Source organism: Gobio gobio, assembly GCF_949357685.1.
Source record: "Gobio gobio genome assembly, chromosome: 1".
Taxonomy (NCBI): Eukaryota; Metazoa; Chordata; class Actinopteri; order Cypriniformes; family Gobionidae; genus Gobio; species Gobio gobio.
The window spans coordinates 67,389,111-67,407,062 of NC_137097.1; the positions used below are offsets into that span (position 1 = coordinate 67,389,111).

Below are 17,952 nucleotides of genomic sequence, written 5' to 3' on the forward strand. Positions count from 1 at the left end.
GCCAATATTTGGCCATTTTAGCTTGACACTAGTGTGACAATTGGCCTGTGAAGGGATAACTCATCTCCAATCAGAATTAACTGACAAGAGTTTCTAATAAATGTTACCCTGTAAATGAATACTGTACTTTTTCCTGTTGTGAAATATATTGTGAATTGAGCATATTTTGTGTACGTCTCAACTGCTATCATTATAAATGGCAATAGATAAGTATATGTATGTTATCATGAACTGGCTACCCTGCTCACTGGCCCATATCGGGTACCTTTTCGTTGACTGTTTGACTCCTGTTAAAGGGATAGCTCACCCTAAAATGAAAATTAGCCCATGATTTACTCACCCTCAAGCCATCGTAGGTGTGTATATGACATTCTTCTTTCAGACGAATACAATTAGAGTTATATAAAAAAAAATCCTGTCTCTTCCAAGCTTTATAATGGCAGTGAATGGCCCAAAAAAAGTGCATCCATCCATTATAAAAGTAATCCACACGTCTCCGGGGGGGTTAATAAAGGCCTTCTGAGGTAAATCGATGGGTTTTTGTATGAAAAATATAGAAAGTAAAGTATCTAGCTTCCGCCATACTGCCTTCTATATTCAACTTATGGAAAAAGTGTAACTGGCGCGACGATGACGTGGGACGATACTTAGCGCAAGTGTTTTGAACGGCGAAAGGAGTTACACTTTCTGTGCGAGTTAAATACGGAAGGCGGTCCGCCGGAAGCTAGATATTAAAGCTACACTGTGTAACTTTTTTTGTTTATTTTTAGCTAAAAACACTTAGTTCTTTCAAAAATATATGTGCTCATTAATGTATATTTACTTCTTTCAAGTAATAAAGTATTCTCGTACGTTTATAATATGCCATTGAAAATACATACGGGTAATGGGTTCGAATGCGGGTCGCCGAGTTGCCCCTCCATCTTGAAAGTACATCAGCCAAAGAGGGACATACCCGTGAATTCAAGCTTCGCCTTTCGCGTTTTAACAATGGCACCGTGTCGAATGTGGACGAGGTCGAACTGGAAGCCATATTAATCTTGGACTAAATCAGCCACCGTAGGAGTTAAAACGAAATCGGAATTGAGAAGAACAGAAACTAATATTCACTGGATGGTCATATACCTTTTCACCGCTAGATGGGGGAAAATATCACACAGTGTAGCTTTAAAATTTTAACGTGTTAAATATTGATATTTTTCTTATACAAACCCGTTGCTTCAGACGGCATTTATTAACCCCCCCGGAGCAGTGCAGATTACTTTTAGAATGGATGGATACAATTTTTTGGGCTTCCATTCACTGTCATTATAAAGCTTGGAAGAGCCAGGAAATGTTTTAATATAACTCCCGATTGTATTCGTCTGAAAGAAGAATGTCATATACACCTAGGATGACTTGAGGGTGAGTAAATCACGGGATCATTTTCATTTTTGGGTGAACTAACCCTTTAACAATGAAAACAAAGTTTAGACTAATAAAGGTCACCGTTTGCACAAATACACTCAACTTTATGCTTTGAAAACTGTGTGAGGAAGTTAACACTGATGTAATGTCTCCTTATTCTCAGCAGGGAGTGCTCAGATTCACGGCTAAAAATACGAATCGCTCCAGCCGCTCATCTGTTACCCGCTCGTACCCCCCTAGTCTTCAACAGCTGCCCGTCAGTCTGGTCTACCTCCTCACCACTGAGACCAACACAGCCAGTCGTGTGCTTAGGTTTTAAAGTTAAAATAAATAAAAAAATAGACTAACATTGCAATCAAACAGGCCCAAAATGATAATGTACTGTAAATTAAACTGAAATAAATGCACATACTGATAAACTGAATAATTCGCTTGCACTGTAAGCTGCTTTAGATAAAATCATGTAAAATGCATAATGTAAATTAAACTACAATTACAAGATTCAACCCTCTACGCACACCTTGGCAATAGAATCGACACTGGCTAGCATTTTTTTTTTGTCACCAGACTGATATAATTTATATTATATATTATATATTTATATATAGACCTCCGTTCATCTTGGGAACACAAATTAAGATATTTTAGTTGTAATCTGATGGCTCAGAAAGGCCTCCATTGGCACAATGCACGGTTCACTCTCAAGACCCTTAAAAGGTACTAAAGAAGTCGTTACAAAGTCCATCTCACTACAGTGGTTCTACAATAACTTTATGAATCGGCGAGAATAGTTTTTGTGCGCAAAAAAACCCTAAATAACGACTTCTATAGTGATGACCGATTTGAAAATAATGCATCATGAAGCTTCAAAGCGTTATGAATCAGCGAGTCGAATCATGATTCAGATCGCGTGTCAAACTGCTGAAATCACGTGACTTTGGCGATTCAAACTGCTGAATCGACTCACTGATTCATAACGCTTCGAAGCTTCATGATGCCTTGTTTTGAAATTGGTCATCATGATATAAGTCGTTATTTAGGGTTTTTTTGCGCACAAAAACTATTCTCGTCAATGTATAAAGTTATTGTAGAACCACTGTAGTGAGATGGACTTTGTAACGACGTCTTTAGTACCTTTTAAGGGTCTTGAGAGTGAACCGTGCCATTGAGCCAATGGAGGCCTTTCTGAGCGATTGGATTTCAACTAAAATATCTTCATTTGTGTTCTGAAGATGAACGGAGGTCTTACGGGTGTCGAACGACATGAGGATAAGTAATTAATGACAATTTTCATTTTTGGGTGAACTAACCCTTTAAATAGACAGATCGTTAGACGGGGAGCGAAACTGTTTCTCTGAGTGTTCAGCGCGTGAAAACATATCTATGCCCCGTAAATATAGCCCTGTTTCCACCGAAATTACCCGGAACATTTTGTCCCAAGAACTGTTTTCCCAGGAACCATTTTTTCCCCCTGACCTGCTGCTGTCTGCGTTTCCATCGCGGTCTAAAGTACCGTGAAGATTAGTCCGTTGACATAGGACTGCGCATTCCCACTGGATTTCGTGCTTTGCAAATAAATTTAACCTCTTAACAAGCGCCCCATTTTTTAGGAATTCTTTGAAAACGATATACCCAAATGAAAATGTCTGCAGCTCTTAAACCCTATGGTCTATATTCATAAACCTGGTCTTATTTTAAACTAGACACTTGAAATATTGCTACCCAAGAGTCATAATAACTCAAAGTAATATGGGAACAGAGTAATATACATGTAAATATACATGTAAGTGACTCACGTTTTTTGTTTTTTGTTTTCACTTACGGAAAAAAATATTATAATTTAATGTTAAGAGCCTGAAAATAACTTAAATATAAAACTGAATGTCTAATCATGTCATGATTCAAATATGAGGATGATTCTCTCAGTAATGTAGCTTCTGTGAGCTTTTATGTCAAGAAAAGTCTAGGCGTCCTTTCAAAAAGGCCATTTATTTCAGAACATTTGCTATTGTAAAGAGTAGTTTTTCATTCAAATAAATCTGCAATAAACTGCAATATACTACTAATTATAATGGATAAACAGTTACTGAAAAACTAAAGCAACTATTTACAGAGATTACAAAGTGTAAAAAACTCATTTAGCTGATGGGAAGCGTCTGTGAGAGACAGCGCGCTCCACTGCAGTTGCGCCATGGAGAACGCGCAGCCAGCGCAAAAACAGTATTCACCAAAGCCTACTTACGCAAACTGCGCAAGATAATGCCTTTTGATTGGTTACTAAGTCCATCAATCAAACCTTTGTTGGAAAGGCATTGGCTGGGCACCGAGTGCCTTTATCCAACGAAAACCATGGGCGCAATGATTGACAGCTCACCAAGCCTGTAAGGCACTTCCTCTATATGATGCATCCCAGAAGAGTCTCTGATTGAAGGAGAGAGACGAGGGAGGGTTTAAAATACGTGGGAGAAGCTATTCTAGCAGGGGGAGTTTGCCAGACACGGAATAGAATCGATATTTCATTGAAAATGGACATGATTGATCACGCTAACTCAAAACTCTCTTGCAAACAACGGAGGATTTTTAGTTTTTTCCCTATTTTTTCGTTGTTTTGGATTAAAAAGTGGGATGCATTTTGAAGAATGGACTCTTACACAGAGATGTATGCGGGTGTTTATTGGATTCGTCCGATCTGATCTGAACGACAGGAGATGAAAGATGAGTAACGCTGATATTATGCTAATGTTTACATGGACGGTCCTTTAGCGTTTCATTTAACCCTTTCCTCTCTGGTGTATTTATTGCAAAAACAAGTTCAGAACATGAATCTTGAGTGTTTTAGCTTTCAAATGATGCATAGTTTGTGATAGTTGATTGAATATTTTGTATAAAACAAAAGTAAATAAAAGTACACACCCCCCCACTTCCGTCAACCCCCCCGCCCACGAACCGGTGCGGGTTAAGAAGTTAATAAAGCCTGAACCTCGTCGTCGGCCCATTGGTCGTATTTTTTAAACTCAATTGTTGATTCGAATAGCAAACAACTCTTACTGCATGCACCGTGAAAATAGTGGTTGAAATAAAATGCTGCCTGAACTCAACCAATCAGCATGTTCAGCGCCCAAGTCTCACCCCCAAAAGTTCCTGAACTTTGAAAAAGTACTACCTCGCGAGCAGGGCCGTTTTGAGGGGGAAATATTTACCCAGAACTTCATTTAGACCCCAGTTCCAGCAGTCGAAATACACAGAGTACCACCCCTAAGTCCAAAGTCCACCCCTAAGAAAGTTCCTGCGGTGGAAACGTGGCTCACGCCTCTAACACACACACCGACGAGTAAAATCTAAGAATTTATTAGCCAATGGCTAATAATAGATATTATTTAGTCGCCCAGAGTGAAGATTTAGTCGCATATGCGAGTGATTTACTCGCATTGTAGAGGGTTGAGATTAGAAAAATGACACTCCACAAGTTCAGCTCTCAAGACAGTCTTGCACTTAAAAACATTTGAATGAAGAACCAGAAGGGAACACAAAACATGATAATTGAGGCGTGTATTATGTACTCATGGCACGAGACACTGAGAAAAATCTGAATGGGTAAAAAGATCGAACCTATAAAACTTGGCGCAGATCATGGAGCTCTTCAATACACTACACTGACAATACACTAAAGCAGAGTTCCTGAAATCTTGCCCTGGAGGGCCAATGCGCTGCAGAGTTTAGCTCCAACCCTGATCAAACTCACCTACATGTGATTTTCTAATGATCCTGGAGACATTGATTAGCATGTTCAGGTGTGTTTGATTAGGTTTAGAGCTAAACTCTGCAGGAAAGTGGATCTCGTGGGCCAGATTTGAGAATCCCTGCACTAAAGTATCTACATTTCACCCCCACAGAAATACAATAGTCCTCAATAATATGTTTGTCCAGCATACAAAGCAGGAGATGGCGTATCTGAAAAATCATGCCTTATGCCGGATGCGCACAGTGCGATTTTTGCTGTCGTACATGCTCGCAGGGGATTTTTTTCTATCTTCTCTCGGGAGAAATCACATGGAAATCGTTGATGCGTATGGTCGTGCCTCTCATTGTGGGAGAGGAAATACGAGCGGGTGGAGGACGTTATGTGCACCTCCCGACAAATTTGTTTAAACTTCAGGGAATCGGCCTGATTTTGACCAGTGTATAGGCTGTCCCATATTGCCAAATCATATACCACTAGGGATGGGCATTTCAAGCAAAAATAATATTCGATGATAGCAGGGAATTATTCGATTATTACCCCTCACCCGCATGCACGCATTTATAGGCTACACACAGGAAGAGATACTATTCACGCATTCAATCTAGGGCTGCACAATTTGGGGAAAATATGTAATCGCGATTATTCTGGTTAAAACTGCAATTTGAATTCAATTTTTTTTTAATACAAATGCAAAGTGTGTGTATTACATTTTGTGTTTATATTAGGGCTGTCAAAAGATTAATTGCGATTAATCGCATCCAAAATAAAAGTTTGTGCTTACATAATATATGTGTGTGTACTGTTAATTATTATTTATATATAAATACACACACAAGCATGTATATATTTAAGAATTTTTTTTTATTTTTTTATTTTTATATATAAAACATTTCTATTTATATATATATTATAGATTATATAAATGTATATACAGTATATACATGCAAATATTTCTTAAATATATACATGAAAGTGTGTATTTATATATAAATAATAATTAACAGTACACACACATATATTATGTAAACACAAACTTTTATTTTGGATGCGATTAATCACGATTAATCTTTTGACAGCCCTAGTTTATATATTAATATGACTAATAATAATAATAATAATAATAATAATAATCATGATTATTATTATTGCTAAATAAAAATATTTAACAAAATAAGAAATATTACTATTACAATAACATTTTCATTATTAAAAATAGAGTATTTAAGAATAAATATAACAATATACTACTACTACTACTACTACTACTAATAATATTTATATTTTACGAGAAAATTTATTTTACAAAAAAAAACTGCTGGGTTTCCTGTTAATATAATTATGTAAATTGGTAGATAATATACTATATCTCTTTACATAAATACTATTTTCTACTTAAAACTATCATTTCGTTATTTTTACTAACCCAAATAATGAATCATCCGCTAGGTTGCACGTGAGGGGAAAAAAATAGGTTCCTTCCACTTAAAGAGTTGAGCTCTTTTTTAAATATATCTCTTTACATAAATACTATTTTCTACTCTTAAAAAAAATAATTTCGTTATTTTACTAACCCAGTGTTTTGTATGTGAATGCTGTTGCAACTTGCACGTGAATATTACCACAGGAGTGAAGCACAAAGCTTTTAGCCTAGAAAGGAAATAATGGTCAGATAGCACTTTCATTCTGCTTTGCGATCTGGATCTGGTCACTCGATTTTCCGTGAATTTTAACAATAGGCCCAGTCCATTTTATCCCAATGGACATGGACATCTCGTTTCTTTTCCTAAATCTTCACTCACATCGCCATTTTCGCAGGGGATTATAATCGTTTCTTCCTTTCGTTTGCTTATAATTAAGTCTATTAACTATTCACATCCTTTACTGTGGTAAAGTATAAAAAACACTGTAGGACGAATACCTTTTTACTTCAAATTGTATTTAACACAGTTTGTTCTTGTTATTAAACTTGGTTAGGCGCGTCAAGAATAGCGGTCTATTTGAATAGCGCATTTCACACACGCCGCGGTGATTTTAGTTTCGTTTTCTCTGGCAGTGAATAATCAAACATTGCCTAAATGTCTTGCCCTTGTGGAAGATAAAATCCGCTCTTCAGAACTTTTACAACAAGTGTTGCCTTGCAACATCAGGAGAACACATGAAGATGAAGATATTCGAAAAGGTGTCTATCCAGCTTGTGTCCCACATTCCTCTCAAAGCGCAGAGCGGTTAATGACGCATCTTTGCAGGGAAATAGTATGAATAAAATATTTTTCTAACTAATATTTAATTTTCTTATATTCTTGAGGTAACGATTATTTACTGAAAATCGTTTAAATGTTTTATAGGCTGTGTTGTTTCACTGACGGAAGTGCTAAAATAAACACGCATGCATATGGATGTTTCAGCCTCAAATGATTTCAAAATGTAGGCTATATATATCTGGCATAGACTACAGTATTTAAAATAGCATAGGCTATATGCATTAGTTACATTCTCAATTTGATTTACCGAGCAATTCCTGCTAAGTTTTTAGTTTAACAACTATAGAAGAGGATTAGTGTGTGTCGCACTCGCAACGGGGGCGTGGCATCACGATGGTCGCGCTCCATCGTGATGTCGGTCAGCCATCACGATGGACGATAGCACAACCCTAATGGGAAATCCCTAATGTGAAGCTAAGCTAGCGCTGCAGGCTGAATAAAAGGAAGATAGAAACGCTTTGACTGATTAAACATGAGGACAATAAACACGACTGCATCAAGATATGGTGTATTTGAGTTCTTCAAGCCTTCTCAGGTATTTTCATAATAATAAAGCAGTGCTACTTGACATAGACTTTATCACTGCCTATAAAATAAAATGTTGTCAGCCTCATTCTGTGATAAGAAGCTACGTCAGCTCACAAACACTCTACTGACTATATGAAGTGAGTTCATTTAGTTGTTTGACACGTGTTGTTTTTTCAAACGCACTTTATAATAGCCGCTCTTCACTAAAACGCTGGGCATTTATTTATTTAATTAAAATCGCAGCCTTTGCGCTTTCATAATTGCACAGATGCCAAATCTCTATTGCGGTTCGATTTCGATTAATTGTGCAGCCCTAATTCAATCTGTATGATAACTAGGCTTGGGTACCGAACTCGGTAATTTTAGGGGCAACGACCGAATTACATCGGTACTACAGAGTACCGATTCACATTACTACAGAGTACCGATACACATTAAATCAATCGGTACCAAATTTCGGTACCTGAGAACGCATATTGTGATATAGACTAGTGTCTGTGAATATTAAAACTTTTTAAATACGAATCGTGCGTGTCTCTGTGTGAATGAATGCGTAGACGCGCGGTTTACAGTCTATGGGTTTACCACACACACACACACACACACACACACACACACACACACACACACACACACACACACACACACACACACACACACACACACACACACACACACACACACACACACACACACACACACACACACACACACACACACACACACACACACACACACACACACACACACACACACACACACACACACACACACACACACACAGAATTGCGCATGACGGTCGCATGTTTCCATCTCTGCCTCTCATATGAGGACATGAACGTCATCTCCAGAGCCACTGAGTCACTTCATGAGCATTTTACCGTTTCATTTGAGAAAAACTACCGTCATATCATAAACACACAGAAACTCGAACTCACGGCAACCCGTCAAAATAAATGTTCGGCTAACTTGACAAATAAATTACTGTTATACAGTAGAATTTAGATACATCTCAATTTAAAAATAATACTAACACTAATGTAATAATAATAAATTATCAAAACTTTATTTTTTCAAGGTTTTTTTTTATAAATTACAATTTTTCTTCATGTTTTAATTTGAACCATTTAAAGCTCAGTTGTGCAGCACTTTGTTTGACAAAAAAAGTTTAATTAAATTAAAAGATAAATTTAATTAATGTCTTATGTCTTCATTTGATTACCAAAAAATACACAACACATAATTTGTGGGAAATCTTTTCATAGAAATGAAATTAAAAAGAAAAAATAATAATATGGTTGTTTTTATTAATTAAATGAAGTAGCTAGTAGCCTACTATTTACTAGTAAATATTACAGTAATCAAACATCACAGACAATGGCAGACAGCGACCAGGGCAGCTCTGGCATAATGTCAATAACACTTTTATAACGGACTTACAGGTTCTTTACAGTTATTTATGTAAACATCCCAAAAGTACCGAAAAAAGGTACCGTTGGGTACCGGTACCAAATTTCAGGTACCGGTACCGATCCCGGTTAAAATGTGAACGGTACCCAACCCTAATGATAACATACTGTTTAATTCATTAGGGAATAGGCTCTTATAGGGCATATTGCAGGTTAGAGACTCCAGTGAGTCAATATATAGAAAAATAATGTAGGAACTAGATTTTCTATAAAATATACTTATAAATACGCTATTAAGGCTTTTGGAGTCTGGAGATTTTACTTCCGCATCTAAAAATGCTAAAACCGGACGTGACATAACGAGAGGGAGTGCGGTGAATTTCAGCAATAGGAAAACAATGGATCGCAATGACAGTTCGGACGCTGAGGACATTATAAATGTTTATTAATACTCATATGGCAGACCATAGCCATACAATTATGACACAATTAGGGACAGGCCAGGATTAGACAGAACAACGATTAGAGGGGAAAAATTGAGTTGTTGTATGAGGAGAAACAGTGGAGAACAGCGGCAGGTGTCTCGGTGACAGAACAGTGTTAGCTTATAGATATATATACGCTAGCTAACGATATGAACACTGTGCTCAGATTACAATACTGTGCTGATTATCATCATGTATCAGGCAATAGCAAAGCTGGTAACATTATTGTCATCTAGTATTGATACTTACCAATAACAGACACTAATAAGCTTTGACCGTCAGGAAAAGTCACACTCGTTAATATCCGTCCACACTAAACGGTATGTGATATAACGTTAGCGGTTTCTCATCACAACTGATTTGGTAATTAGCAAATGTTTAAAAAACAAGACTCGTGTCACGCTGCACAGTTCACGTTTTCTCCGAGCTGCATCTCTGACGGATCCACAGTTAATTCAATACAGTTAATTCTGTATTATGGGTTTATTTTGTGCCGATTCACCGATAGTGTGAGGATGTATATGAGTGAACTTGAATGTACATACATGGCATGAATAAAATATTTACATTACCAGCACAATTCCAAACTTCGAAAAAGTGTGAGACTGTATTCATTTGTGTTAATGTACATAATTTGTATTCATCAATGTAAACACGACGGCAAAGAAGCATCACGTGTGGATCAGGGATGGAAATTAACTTTTTTGTCCACCGGCCACTGTGGCTGGTGGATTTCAAAATCTACCAGCCACTCAATGTTTTTACCAGCCACTTTCTTGTTTTTAACCGATTAGTAATTAATACTACAAGCTCTACAATACTTAAGCAGTTTATTTAATCTCAAGTCTCAATTAAATACTGACATTTTCTCTTCCTCTCTTATACACACACAAACCATGAACTGATATACATTTCATTAAATGAGTAGGGCAGATTAATGGATGTGGCATTTGGATGATTCGTGGTCTTTTATGGCTTCCAGTTTTAGGTTTTTAGTCCCAACAATGAAACTATTAGTTTTGGCATCTTCTGAAGCGTGTTGACGACATACTAGGGTTGCCACCTTCAGTGTGGCAAAATAAGGGACACCCATTCACGACAATATAAAATGTTATATTATTTTACATTTGATAATTTAATTTATTCAAAAATAACTCTTTAGTAGCCTATTTGGTGCACTTTAAAGGGATAGTTCACCCAAAACTAAAACATTCTGTCATCATTTACTCTCCCTCATGAGGTTTCAAACCTGTATGAGTTTCTATGTTCTGCTGAACACAAAAGAAGATATTTTGCAGAAAGTTTGTACCCAGGCTGCTTTGGGGGCACCATTGACTTCCATAGTAATCTTCCTGTGTGTTCAACATAACAACGAAATGTATACATGTTTGGAACAACTTGAGGGTGAGTAAAATAATGACATAATTTTCATTTTTGAGTGAACTGTCCCTTTAAGCAGTCATTCTGAACCACTAATCACTTTTTTGACAATTCTGACAATTCTATTTTTTTATTAATTTACTTAAATTATGACTATATTATTATGCAATTATTTGTCCCACTTTTATCTAAAGATTATTTTAATAAATGTCAAACTTTATATGGCAGGATTATTTATTATGTATGATTAAAATTATACATTAATAATAACATTAATTAGGCTATAATCTATTAATTTTAACAAGTCTAAAATATATATAATAATTCTGTCTGCCAAGCTCTGATAATGTATGGAATTAATATTATATAAATATATTATCCATTTAACATTAGGCCTATACCTTTAGAAGCACGGATGTGTCTGTCACATAGACCGGTCTGTCAGCGCTGCTGCTTTAAGTCAGACAGTCTGAGCTACTGAAATGCTTCACTGCAAAGTGTGCAGTTCGCCTGAGGTTCATCACGAGTTACTGGACAGACCCATTGATACCTCTTTTCTATTCAGGACGCGACGCGAGCTCGATATGTTTTTAAAAAACCGCGCAAGTTTACAGCTCATGTTCTCGAGACTCCGCCGCTATGGCAACAAAGCCGCTAAAACGCAACCACGCGCAAATTAACTTCTCTACTACTTATTGGGAATTTGATTTGTAACGCCACATTTTTTTGAAGGTGTGCCTCCTCTAACAGTAGGCTATGCTATTTTTATTTACCCGCCACGGTGGCCGGTAGGTGAAGCGAGTTTACCCGCAACAACACAAAATCACCCGCATTTGGCTGGTGGCGGGTGCTAATTTCCATCCCTGGTGTGGATGTTTATTCATTTAATATCATCCTTTAGGCAAGCTACACACTGGCTGCGTGACACGCGAGACTCGATCTGCGCCGAAAGCGCATGCTAGAAATAGAACCGACGCATATTCTCATGACACGCAAGTGTGTTGGAAGCGTTTCCAGGCAAAATAGAATAGGAGAAGCTGTTTGTCATTTTGACACGAATACATATTAATAAATGACATTTTGATGTTTGAAAGTCTCTAGGTTTTGACATAAATGCAAATATAATTGTAATTCAGAAAAAAAAAAATATTCTCGATTTTCAAATATTGCACCTGTCAATACAGAACTAAATATTCTGTAGCCTATTTTGCCGTCAATACTGCCGACATTGGGTGCGTCTCCATCAGCTCCTGGTTCAGTAGTCGGGGCACTGATCAGGGAGTCAGCCCATTGACTTATGTCCTGATCAGTGCCCCGACTACTGAACCAGGAGCTGATGGAGACGCACCCGTGGTCTTTGCTGTATCAGTAGGTTTAACATTAAAGGGTTAGTTCACCCAAAAATGAAAATTCTGTCATTAATTACTCACCCTCATGTCGTTCGACACCCGTAAGACCTCCGTTCATATTCGGAACACAAATGAAGATATTTTTGTTGAAAGCTGATGGCTGAGAAAGGCCACAGATAGGCTTCCATTGGCATTCAGTACATTGACACTTCCAAGATCCATAAAAGGCACTTAAAACGTCGTTACAAAGTCCATCTCACCACAGTAGCTCTACAATAATTTTACAATGCGACGACAATAGTTTTTGTGCGCCAAAAAAATCCAAATAACGACTTTATTCAACCTCTTCTTGTCTTCCGTGTGTGCCTCCACGACGCATGCGCGAGAATATGACGCAGATCCGGAGTTCGGGAATCCATGAAATGCTCACTTAAACCCCATTTTGAGCACTACGCCGAGACCTAAAGCACGATCAATGTAGAATTCAACAGCTTAGACACGCGTGTCTTCCTCTGCTTGTAAACAAATCGCTTCTGGGTCATGTGTCCGAACGCCGGATCTGCGTCATATTCTCGCGCATGCGTCGTGGAGGCACACACGGAAGACAATAACAAGTTGGATAAAGGTGTTATTTAGATTTTTTTTTTGTGCAAAAAAACTATTGTCGTCGCATCGTAAAATGATTGTAGAGTCACTGTGGTGAGATGGACTTTGTAACGACGTTTTTAGTGCCTTTTATGGGTCTTGGGAGTGTAAATGTACTGAATGCCAATGGAGGCCTATCTGAAGCCTTTCTCAGCCATCAGCTTTCAACAAAAATATCTTCATTTGTGTTCTGAAGATGAACGGAGGTCTTACGGGTGTCGAACGACATGAGGGTGAGTAATTAATGACAGAATTTTCATTTTTGGGTGAACTAACCCTTTAAGTATAGCCCTCCCTGTACGTCACCTAGCAGTGTCTTCTAGCAGAAGGCACCAAATTCAAAAATAATTTCACATTTCTACTACATAAATTATCCAGTTTAGATACACATTCATCTTCCCAGCGCTGAAGTGCCCCTTTAAAATGGCCATTAAGACGTTTGTTATACCATTTAAGTTATTGAAAACTTTTTCTTTTCTTACATTTAAGAAAAAAATACATTGTACAGTTCGCACATCTATTTTTAGTTGCAAAAGCGAGTGAAATGCTTGCACTGTCGAGCTCTGAATGTAATATCAGTCATCATATATAGTAATAAAAATCATACCAGTCATGTCTATAACAGGCCCTCATCTTTAAGTTTGTATAAAAGCACTGCGTAGTTGAATCCAGACAGTCGCTTAGAAGGCATCAGATATCGTCCGCACTGAGCCGTTCTCCCCACAGCATCCTTCCCCAAATCAGTCATGCTTCAGCCGAGACATTAAACCATGCAGCGAGCCGTCTGCCTGAAGCTGGTGGAGGGCAGCGTTTACACGCTTGGCTGGGTTTGTATGTACACTAATGCAAACACGGCTGGAATAAAAGCGCACCCACGGCTGCCACACGCTCACAATAACGAGGAGGAACACCCAGCTGGCAAACAACACACCCACTGGAACCAAAAAAACGTGGAACACAAAAAAAGACCACAGAGACTTAACACAAGCCCACAAATTAGCATGCATAGTAGCGGACACTTGCACGTGTTGCCGTTCTCACACCAGCAGTCCACAGTACATTGAATGTGGCAACCACCCACAACTCTCTAGGCATCACGGTTGATTTTGCATGAAAATCACTACTCACTTTACCTGCAGAAAATGACTAGTTTTGTGTTAAATAAACTTCTGCGTGCCCTTAAAGTTGCATGTTAATACATAAACATGGGAGGAATTAGGGAGACAGGAAATAAGGGATCTCTCCACGCCGAGCTGTGGAATTTCCTGATGCGAGTCTTAAGTTATGCTCTTCGACAAAACTTTCTGAAACACAAAACATGCTGCTTTGCAAGAAATTCCCTGCCGTTAGGATGGTCCACTGAAATCTTAACCGGTAAGCACGCTAGGCAAGACGCAGACTGCTCGTCACATTCTTCATTTTACATTTTCTGGAGAGCGAGCGGTGCTTGCATGTGCAAAATTAAGTTATGGGGTGATGTCTCAGTACAAACCATGACTCTACCAGGGGTCATGACCATCCAGGGGTCTCCAAACTCTTTAGTTTAGCTCCGCCCCAATTAAACACACCTGAACCAGCTAATCAGTGTCTTACTAGGGCCTTGTTAGACACTAGCCACGTTTACATGCGCACATTTTTTGTCATTCCGATTAAAATCATTCCGATTGAAAGATTAGGTGGACTGTTTACATGAGACGTTATCTAAACCGATCTGGTGTTTAAAAGTGCTGACTTTCAGTAGGAATCATTTTGTGACATGCGCACACAGTTTGTCTGCCGCCTCAGATTCGTAACGTATCGTGGATCAATAGTTCTGTGTTGGTAATTTTTATATTTATTTATTTTTCTGTGGGTGGACATGCAGTAGTTTAACCTAATTTATGTCCTATACAATGGCTATTTCAACAGCTGTGAATGATGAATGAGGAATCAAAAATGAATTCAATTCATTTATTTTGAAAAACACAAAATTAACAATAAAATGCACTCAAATTATTAATAAAAACACAGGATATACGGTGAAACATGAATGAAGCATTCAAGACGTGCTCAGCATCATTACTAGTAGTACTAAACATATATATTTCAGATGATTAAGGAAAGATACCATAATCACAAAGGTATAAATATTAACAAAAGTAATTAAAGTAGACTGTGGGTTATGTTACTTAACCAATTTGAAGCAGTTGTTGAATTTCTTTTTTTTTTATAGCTAACTTAACTAACGAGAAACAGAGAGCAGCTTGAATGTTCCCCGTTGAAATGGCAGCTCTCAACGGCCAACCGGACTTGTACAGTTTTAGAAAAGCTATTTATTATTTGTTGTAAAGTGTAAGAATCACCTCAGAAAAATGTATTATTCTGTCAGGCGCAGTTGAAGCCTAGGACAAACGCTGTCAAGATGAGATGGTGTAGCCAGGCTATGTCTGTGTCATTATTCCAACATCATGTTCATAACATGTTACGAAATAAAAACTTAATACCTCAGAAAAATGAACTTTCCCCGCTTGTCAACATTAGCCTGGTGTGAGCGCGGCGCGCGCTCTTCAGTTGTGGAGGCGCGCGCTGTATATCACGTCACAGAAAGACGTGCACTCAAAAAAAGTAATCGGATCAGATCGTTTACATGGTGAAATTTTTCGTTTGATCGGTTCATGAAAAGGTTTATCCCACCCCTCTCAAACCGATTACAATTTCATTCGGTTTGGCCATTTTTATTCCGATTGAGGTGTTTATATGGAGTATTTTTATTCGGATTGGACTTTTAAACCGATTACAGTGCTCCATGTAAACGCACCCACTGATTAGCTGATTCTGTTGTGTTTAATTGGGGTTGGAGCTAAACTCTGCAGGACAGTGGCCCTCCAGGACCGAGTTTGGAGACCCCTGTCCAAAGGGAAAGCCTAACATCTAATATTTGTCTAATAGAATGAACTGGAAGAAAAATCGCACCAATGCTTAAAACAGATGCTTAAAAGATAATTCCACACACACACACACGTTCTCAACCACAAAGCCAGGGCCCTACTAGGGGGCATTATTTAACTTTCAAGTGGGCTACGGGATGACCTAACATCTATTTAATATATTATTAAAGTTTAAAATAACTGATTGATATTAAATATAAATAGTAATATATCAGAAATCAAACTCTAAATTAAAATGTTAAAAAAGTAAACCACAATGTAAACTGAAAATATCTCTTAGTGGCTTCAAATACAGGGTTTTTCCTGGGTCAAAAATGGTCTTCCACACACACACACACACACACACCAAAAAGTACCCTACCCACGTGATCTGCAAGCACAATACTGACAATAAATTTTAAATAAATTCAAAGAAACAGTTTGTAATTTTTGCTTATCTTATTTTGATACCTTGATGTTTGTTTTTGTTCCTCATTTTTTAAACTATTAACAGATCATTGTTTTGGTATATAATCATATCAATATTAAAAAGTAGTATTAAAAAAAATTAACAAATAGCCTAGTTTTCTGCCATATACAATTACATCAAATTATCAGCTAGCAAATAACTTTGTTCTGGTTTCACTTCACTCCAGTTAAACTAAATGATTTTAAGCTATTTATTTTACTACACATTTGTCAACATAAATGAGCTGAAAGACTGTGGATAATTAAAACTAATTCTTACTATCCACTCTTGCTAAATTGGGTGAGCTCATTTCGGATGTGTTCTGAGTAAATGATTAAACTGATTCGTTAGTTCAGTGTTGGACAGATCAGTTGTTCGAACCAGTCGTTAAAATGAGTCGGTTCAAAGGAGTCATTAGGGTCGCGAATCGGACATAACCCGTCAGTTAGAACATCGCGAAAGATTTGTCAAGACACAGAAAACACTTCAGAACTGGATAGGATTTGTTCCCCGTTTATTGAAAGTATGGTTTATGTCAGCCGGTCAGAGAAGAGCCAACGTTTTTTGAGCGCAATTCACACCCAGCGGTAAAAGTGCCTGAATGCACCACGTGCAACATGGATTCGGTCTTCCTTTTACCCTACCTTTTTACCCTACCCTACCCTACCTTTTGATTTTGATAAACGTAATATGTGAAATATTAGAAAGCTCAGACGGTGCTTGTTTTGAAGACAGAGCGAGTGGGTTCTCTGCTCCTTCTCTGTCACTCAGTTAACATACCATCACAAGCGCAGCAGTCATCTACATCACTCATAAATCACAATAACTGATCAAATAAGGCTTTAGCGGGACAAAAATTTGTTTTGGCGGCCGGCAAAAAAATTTCAATGTAGGAAAAACCCTGAAATATTGTGTTGGACAATGGGGGGGCTCTTTTGAGTTGCGAATTACTGCACTCCCTGCAAAACATATTCAGATATGTTTATATTCAGTAGCCTGGATGCCAGCCGAATTTAGCCCCACCCACAACATTTGAGTTCGGGAAATTCGGTCTGGAATTGATCCGTTGTGGAGCAACTATGCCCGAACAGGAGCTGTTCGGACCAATCAAATTGTCAGGGCGGGCTTTATACGATGATGGACTGAACATCAACAGTAACGTAATCATCCACATCACCAGAGCGCTTGGGTTGAATTTGTTCTAATCCGAAACGGAGAACTTGTTCGTATATGCATTCACCTTTACTATTTCTCTCAGAAATGATGATTGTGTTGGCAAGTACTCCGAGTGTGTATGCCTGTTAATTACATTGCTTCTTCCGATCTCTTATATTGGGCACTTTTTGCACTTAACTTGGCTTTACTGTTGAC

General features: G+C 37.9%; 1 protein-coding gene across 3 annotated transcripts in view; it reads right to left on the reverse strand.

The window, feature by feature from the left end:
- Positions 1 to 17,952, reverse strand: part of crebbpb (CREB binding lysine acetyltransferase b) — a 90,123-nt gene that overhangs the window by 56,002 nt on the left and 16,169 nt on the right. The window lies entirely within an intron of this gene.